The sequence below is a fragment of the Zingiber officinale genome, chromosome 8B (genome assembly GCF_018446385.1).
Source record: "Zingiber officinale cultivar Zhangliang chromosome 8B, Zo_v1.1, whole genome shotgun sequence".
Lineage (NCBI taxonomy): Eukaryota > Viridiplantae > Streptophyta > Magnoliopsida > Zingiberales > Zingiberaceae > Zingiber > Zingiber officinale.
In genome coordinates, this window is record NC_056001.1 from 5,703,970 (window position 1) to 5,713,010 (window position 9,041).

A 9,041-nucleotide genomic window follows, 5' to 3' on the forward strand; every position below is an offset into this window, starting at 1 on the left:
GTAATCCGATTATATTACGAGGTCACCGTTTAATCAAAATTTAAACGTCGAATATACCCCTAGTCCACCGTGCCCACCGCCCATCGACGTCGGCCATCGCCGCCCACCGACGTCGACCGCCGCCGCCCACCGACGTCGACCGCCGCCGCCCACCGACGTCGGCCGTCGCTCAGCCGCAGCCACCGGCAACCGCCCGCCACCTCTGGCGGCCACTGTCGGCCGTTGCCTCTGGCGGCCACTGCCGGTCGCAGCCGTCACCGCCACCGCCCACCTCCGCCACCGGCTGTCGCCCGCCGCCTTCGGTGGTTGTTGCCGTCGCCGGTTGTCGGCTGCCTGCGACTGGCGGTTGTCGCCGTCGCCGGTTGTCAGTTGTCTGCGGTCGACATCAGCCAACGGTTGTCGCCATCGCCGGTTGTCAGTTGTCGACGATCAGCATCGGCCAGCGGTTGCCGGTGGCGGCGGTCGGTAGAGGAGGCCAACGGTGGCGGCCGATGGTTGCTACAAGCTCCGGCAGAGGTGTGACGACCGTCGATAGAGGTCGAAGAATATTTTTGTCATTTTATAATAATATGAACTACATTGTTTATAAAAAATAATGTACACCAAACAAAAGAATATAATAACCTTTGTAATCAAATATTACATATATTATATTATCAAATGTAGTAATGTAATCAAGATTATATTATATTACAAATTTAATTATATTACAAGATAGATTACATTACACCCAACCCAACTAAACGTAAAAAAAAAAAAAATGCTAATGTGCTATGGCGGTGGCTTTGGGCTTTTAAAGGGTGAATCTTCTTGCAAAAAAAAAAAAAAAAAAAAAAAGAAATATTTCGTTATGATTTACAGTAAAAATACTTATCATCGAAGTTGAGTTTAACATTTTATCAATTGACATAAAAGTAAAAATATTTTTGATGATCAAAATAACCACCTTGACCTTTAAATTCATCAAGAGTGTGCAAACTCTGGAACAATCATATCCCAACGATAAAAGCTCAAGGTCTAGTTGCAACTCGTGGCAATCAAAAGCTCGCAGCTTGTGAATCATAGTTGTCGTTGTTGGCTCTCTAGGGCAGGAATATATAAACAAGATCGGTAAATTGTAAACACTTACAGTGAGATATCACAAGATAGAGCAAACCTTTTGCTCAGCACCTCTTGGTGATGAATTCTCTGATTTCCTTTGGACGAATATATATGAAGAGAAGTGGGCGTTACTCCCACTCTCTCGGTAACATGTGCCATTATTTAGGAAGATGAATGGGAAAGTAATGCCCACTCTATATATATCATGTGTAGTAACTGTATATACATGAGGTCTTGGGGTCGAAACTCGGTATGACCGAGCATAACTTTCCCCATGTTTTGGTCATTTGCACTAATGATTAGTAGTCATCCGTGATTTATCTCCTCCGTGTTGACCTAGGGACGGGTTGACGGGGGCACTGGGGGCGAGCGAATCGCCTTTTTGCCACATATATAGTAACTGTATATATCCAACATCTTCAACTCGTCTAAATCAATTCATAAAAGTCATCTAATTACAAAGATCATATAAAAATATTCAATTTATAGTTCAGAAAAAATAGTTTATGCAATAGCAAACTTAATGCTAAGAAAGTTATTATGCTTAATTTAGCTACTCTATCAAACGAGTTAGAGATATCAATATCTTTGTTTACCACATATTAAATTATTTATATCAATATGATCATCTCTAATATCTCATAATAACTAATATGCCGAGAGCATATTCAATATTTCGAATCAATGCAATTATTTACAATCACATTTTAAGTACTTAACAAAAAAAATATATAATTGGTAATAAATGTCAAAGATATATATATATATATATATATATATATATATATATATATATATATATATATATATATATATATATATATATATATATATATATATATATATATATATATAGACTAAATTATCTATAGCTAATATGATACATACTAAAGTAATAAATACTGATTATATATATATATATATATATATATATATATAATATGCTTCGTAGACTGAATTATCTATAGCTAATATGATACATACTAAAGTAATAAATACTGATTAGAACTTCAGGTAGACGACTAAATAGTTATTTAGGATCAAATTGAGATTAACTTATAATCTCAAAGATCTCATATAGTAGAGAAACAGAGATTCATTCTCATACTACTTTTATTATCGCTATAGCACATGTGGTATGAATCACATATTACGATGTCTTTCTCTTTGCTAATAAAGAGTACATTTTTTTTTCTTCTCAAAGTTAACATTGCACATATTTTTGATTTAGACATTCTCAATGCCTAATCATTAATTCAACTTATGAATTCCAATATGACCTTCAATAGATTCAGTAAATGGTGGGTACATTTACTCTGATAATTATTTATTCATAAATGATCACATCTTGATACATAAATCAAGTCGATCCTTACTTATAGGTATGTCTCAGTGCACAATTTTATTAATTGTCTCATAATAATAATCTTGCCTCTATTTGTACTTAACAAAATAAAGATAATTATTTATGTGAGTGAATCAATCTCAAGTTGCCAACATGTTCATCGAGACTTTATTCAAATGTAACAAAGATATTTACATTGAATAGATCATGACTTTTTATATATATCTAATTATCTTTACAATGTGTTACATTTTACGAAGTTCCAAATACTTCACATGTCATTGAAATGACGTTTTAGTTAATGACTTAGTGAAAGGATCTGCAAGCATAGTACATGTAGGGATATACTCAAGGACTATCTTTTTCTTGTCAACAATATCCCTTACAAATTATATTTAATAGTTATGCGCTTGCCTTTACTGTGATATTTGGGATCTTTAGAAAAAATTATAGCAGCTTAATTGTTACAGTACACCATAACAGGACTTCCACTATCCCCAACAATCTTGAGATGCTTCAAAACTTTCTTAATCAGATAACTTCTTCTACAACCGTTGCACAAGTCACATACTCAGCTTTCATTGTCGATAACGTTAAACAAGCCTATTTTACTGTTCCATGAGATGACACCACTATTTAATAAGAATGTATAGCTAGATGTGGATTTTTTGTCATTAAGATCCCCTGCCTAATTTGCATCTGTGTAGTCCTTCAAACTCATCTTTGATCTTGGAAATATAGACAATAATTTGTTATCCTTTTAAGATATCTGAATATTCTCTTCACTGCTTTCCAATATCTCAATCCTGGATTTGACTAGAAATGGCTAACTAAGTTAACAATATAGCTTATATCAGGACGAGTACATGATATAGTGTACATTAAACTATCGATGACACTGACATATAGGTTTTTTTTTTCATTTCAGCTATTTCTTCAAGAGTCTTAAGATATATACTTTTGCTCAGAACAGTACCTCTCGCTGTAGGTATTTGTGCAATGTTACAATCTGACATATCGAAGTGTTGTAGTATCTTAGTGATGTAAACATCTTAATATATACCTAAAAGTCTAATGATCTTTACTCCTATGATGTACTCAGCTTTTCCCATATCTATTATGTAAAATTGTGATGAAAGTCATGATTTAACTTTTTATCACAAATTTTATGTCATTTTCAAGTATTAGAATATCATCAACATACAATGATAAGATGACAAACTTTCCTTGTGAATTCAATTCTCTCCGTTTCAAGTTCAACATAGCGTAAGACATTTATGAATGTCTTAATATTTTTACCGTGTGTAAGATTCTATTTCATTGTTTCCAAAGAATCGAAAAGGGAACTAATTATTGCCCGAATCTGTTGTTAATTAGTCAACTCATGACCAGTAGTCTTTATATCCTGAATTATATTCACTATTTCCCTCAGATGTTGGGTCATGGAGACATTCAGACATTGTTTTATAGATGTCAAGTTTTATTGTTATCTGATGAAGCTTGCTCAAGCTAACTCCATTGTATTTTTCTCACAAGGCAACCTAAACGGCATGAGCTGTTGGAACCCCGTGGTAGTTTTGATATGATCAACCAGGTTAAGTTAGGTCATGTTGTATTTGACCCTTTTGTCTAAGTGTGCAAGAGCTTAGGAACACAAGAAGTCGAGCGGAAGATACAGTTAGCGAGAAGGATGACACATAAAGAGAGCCGACGAGCTCGGTGCATTCGAGGGACGAGGTGTTGCGGAAGAGTACACCGGTGGACGAGAATGACATGCACGACGTTCCTGTTGGTTGATACTCGGAATATCGTATTAGTTCTCCTGTACAAAAATTTTGTACAAGTCCTGAACCATTCCTAACAACCTATTGTGTTCTTTAATCTTTAGAAATTAAATTAGGAATCGCAAGCGGAATTTAACATTATTGATTCCAAATTTAACTTATCTGTTCTTAGAGGTTTAGACTTGGATCGAAAATGATACTTAACATTATTAATCCAAGTCCACCCATGTTACAAAGTTGATTAAATATTTATTTCTATAATTGGCTTCCAAGTTAAACATGGCGAGGCACTAGACTTTCTTGGTTATGAGATCATTCACCACTTCCTTGACAAAGTCTTTTAAAGAAATTCAATATTCAATCTCCTTATAGTAACCCTAGGTTTAACTAATAAGAACAATCGAATCAAAAGATCAAAAAAGAAAAGAAAAGAAAAGAACACAAACTCGAATCACAAATTTGAAACCTAGAATCATATGTCTCTTGTGTTTGGTATTTCAAAATTTATACAAAGAAAACTAGTATGATGCGGAATAGAATTACTAGTTATACTTTTCTTTGTAAGCAACAACCTCTTGATCTTCTATCATATTCCTCTTCTTATCTCGGACGTCATGTAGGCGACGATCTACCGAGACTAGAACCACCCAAGCTTCCTTCTTCTCCAACAAGTTTCGGCCACCACAAGATCTCCAAGAGAAGATGAGGTTCGACCACCACCACCAAGCTCCAAGGGATGTTAGAAACAATGTCTCCTATCTCTCCTTCTTCCTTTAGCAAGATCTGGCCACCAACCAAGCTCCTTGAGATGAAGATTCCGTCGGCCAAGGAAGAAGAATAGGAGAGGGAGAGGAAGAGAGGGGTCGGCCACCAACCAAGGAAGAGATGAACTAATAGAAGAGATATTGTTATGAGGTGAGGCACCTTTACCCTCTCTTTTATATTTCTTGGTCTTGGCAAATAAGAAAAGTTTTATTAAAACTTCCTTATTCTCTTTGCTAATGAAAGGAAAGTTTAATAAAATTTCCCTTTCAAACTTTATATGGCCGGCCACCTTAATCCCTCCAAACAAAGAAAGTTTTAAATACAAAATTAAAACTTCCTAATTTGTTTCCAGAAATTTTTAAATAAAAATTTCTTTTTAAAAAATTCCCTTCATGGTTGGTCATAAAAGACAACTTTTATAAATTAAAATCTCTCTATTAAAACATATGAATGATTTATAAAAGGAAAGTTTTTTCTAAAATTAAAATCCTCCTTTCAATCTACAAATAAGGAAAGATATCAAATCTTTTCTTAATCTTTTGTAGAAACTATAAAAGGAAAATTTTAATTTTAAAACTCTCTTTTAAATCACGAGGATGGTTACAAAAAAAGAAAAGTTTTATCAAAAATTAAAATCTTCCTTTTAACTACAAATAAGGAAAGATATCAAACCTTTCACTTAATCTTTTGTAGAAAGCTATAAAAGGAAAGATTTAAATTTTAAACTCTTTTTTAAAACCATGACTTCCACATAAGAAAGATTTTTAAAAAATAAAATCCTTTTTAATTTAATGTGGCCGGCCACACCAAGCTTGGGTTCAAGCTAGGGTCGGCCACCTAATGAAACCAACTCACCTTGGTTTGACCGACCCTAGCTTGGGCTCCAAGCTTGGCTTGGTCGGCCACCTTAAGGTGGGTATGGGTGGGTATAATACTTTATAAATAAGAGGCTACGATAAGGACCGAGAGGAGGAATTGGTTTTGATCTCCCGATGAAATTAAGCTTCCCGTGTTCATCCCGAACGCCCAACTTAATTTCATCAATAATAATTCATACCACTAAAGAATTATTATTGAACTACCGCACCAATCACAAATTACATTTTGGGCTCCTTCTTATCATGAGTGTATTAATCTCCCTGTGTTTAAGATATCGAATGTCCACTAATTAAATGAGTTACTGACAACTCACTTAATTAATATCTAGCTCCAAGAGTAGTACCACTCAACCTTATCATCATATCGGACTGAGTCCACCTGTAGGGTTTACATGACAATCCTTATGAGCTCCTTTTAGGGGCATTATCAATATAGATTACTAGGACACAGTTTCCTTCTATAATCAACAACACACACTATAAATAATATCATTTCCCAACTTATCGGGCCTCTTGATTTATCGAACTAAATCTCACCTATTGATAAGTCAAAGAAATAAATACTAGATATATGTGTTTGTTATTATATCCAGATTAAGAGCACACACTTCCATAATATCAAAAGGTCTTATTATTTTATTTAGTCATTATAAAAAGAACTTACCTTAAATGATCCTACTCAATACACTCAGAGTATACTAGTGTAATTTTATAGTTAAGATAAACTAATACCAAATTACACTACGACTATTCCAATGGTTTGTTCATTTCCATCTTAGTTGTGAGCTACTATTTATAATTTATAAGGAATTGATAACATGATCTTCTGTGTGTGACACCACACACTATGTTATCTACACTATAAATTAATTGAACAACTACACTTAGCATACAAATGTAGATATTTGACCAATGTGATTCTTTATTTCAAAATAAATATTTACAAAAGCTAGGTTTAGTATACACTCTAACAGTTCCGAGGGACGAGAAGCCAAAGCGGAAACTTGCTCAAGGAGAAGGCCGGAAAATGGGTTCGGGTGACCCCTATTTTGGTTGACCGAAATCACATAGGCAATTGGAGCAGCAGAAGAGCAAAAGATGGTTAGAAGTGCTGCTGGAGGCACCTTCAAAGGGAGTTGAATGCGCCTCCCGCGCCTCATTGTGGAAGGTGCTTTCCATGGTTGGAAGGCGCCTTCGATGAACAATACGAAGATGCCTTCCAGCCCTATGGAAGGTGCTTTCGACCAGAAAAATATTATCGTTGCCAAAGGATAAAAGTTTATCCTTTGTGCATCGCTGGAGGCGCCTTCCAGCCTATTAGAGGAACCTTCCACCCATGGATAGGATTTTTCAGGAGCTATAAAAAGACCCTTGGAGCTAGGAAATAGATAACAACTTTAGTATCAACTCCTGTATTCTTTTCCTAGCAATTGTCTGAGCGTCTAACAATTGTAAAAGACTTCTCCGCCTACACGAAGGAGAACTTTTAGAGCTTTTCATTGCCCTTGAATTAACAACCATCTAAGTTGTAACCAAGTAAATAGTGTGCCTCATCTTTTTAGTTGTTAATTTAAGTTATTATTATTATTGCTTTTAATTTGAGTTGAAAGAACAGGAAAGGTATTGTTTTCTTTTTCAGGTTATTCACATCTCCCTCTTACCGGCCTCCAAGGGTCCTAATAAGTAGTATCAAAGCCAGGACGCATCAGAAGGACTAACCGTCGACTGAAGTAATAAGATGATGGCTAGTGCAAGCATTCACCCACCAAAATTCGAGGGAGATTTTGCGCAATGGAAATGCCGGATAGAGGTATTCTTTAAAATGAATTTTGAAATTTTGTTAATAATAAAATATGATTTTGTAGTTTCGAAAGACAAAGAAGAATATTAGTGGACGAAAAAAGAGCAAGTCGACTTCGTGGCGAATGGTAATGCAGAATTTCATTTGCTCAGCATCCTTCCACCCTAGGAAGTCAATCGAATCGGCAGCTACGACTCTGCCAAAGAGCTCTAGGAGAAATTTCTAGAACTCCACGAAGGCACTTCTGAAGCAAAATTGGCAAAGCAAGACATTCTCCAAACCCAGCTGACAAACTTGTGAATGAACAATGGAGAAAAGGTAGCGCAACTCCAAGCATGGATCAAAGAGCTCATTACTTAGCTCAACAATCTCGGAGAAACGGTAACGAATCGAGATTCAATTCGGTACATGCTCAACACCATCCCAAGAACTCCAGAGTGGTCATCCTTAGTAGATGCATACTACATCTCTAAGGACTTCGAGATAAGTACACTAGAGAATTTATTTTCTACCTTTGAACTTCATGAAACTCGATGTGCAAATTCTAAAGAAATCAAAAAATTGAACAATGATCTTGCCTTGAAATCCAAGATGGAAGATCCTGACTCCGAAGTGTCGATCGACGAAGATGAAGTGGCGCTACTTGTAAGAAAGTTTAATAAATTTATTAAAATTAATAAATTTAAATCGTAGTCAAGAAAGCATTATTAGAACAAAAGGAAAATTTGATATTACAACTGTAACGAAGAAGGGCACGTCAAGGATGACTGCTCAAAATTGAAGAGCAGGGACAAGGAGAAAGACAAGGGCAACATACCAAAGTACAAGAACTTGAAGGCCACATGAGACAAATCATCATCCTCTGAGTCCGAGATCAAGGCCTTCTCCAGAAGCCCTAATGGAAAGCCATCAAGAAGATGAAAGCAACTCAGAAATGAGCATCGACGAAGGGGAAGGATCCTCAGAGGAAAGCTGCGATGAAGGGGGAGCATCATATCATGAGTTAAGTGAGGTACGCACACTATCTCCCGAGTAGTCTTTAATTTTATCAAAATACTTTCTAAAAATTTGTGCAAATTAGAAAAATAAAATGCTAAGTTAAAATTAAACGTAGTAAATCCATGTCCCTTAAAAATGTATGATAATTTGAAGAATGACCATGCATGCTTGAATTTGAATAATTGTCAAAAACCAAAATCTAGAAAGTATGGTAGACTAAACTAGTATATTAGACATCACCAGGGGCAAATTAAGAATATTTCTAAAAATTATGTACCCCTCCCCGAATTTTTAATTATTCAGTAGGTAGGAACTTATATTGAGTTCCAAAAACATACTTAGAGTAAATCTTTTTTTTTTAAAAGGGT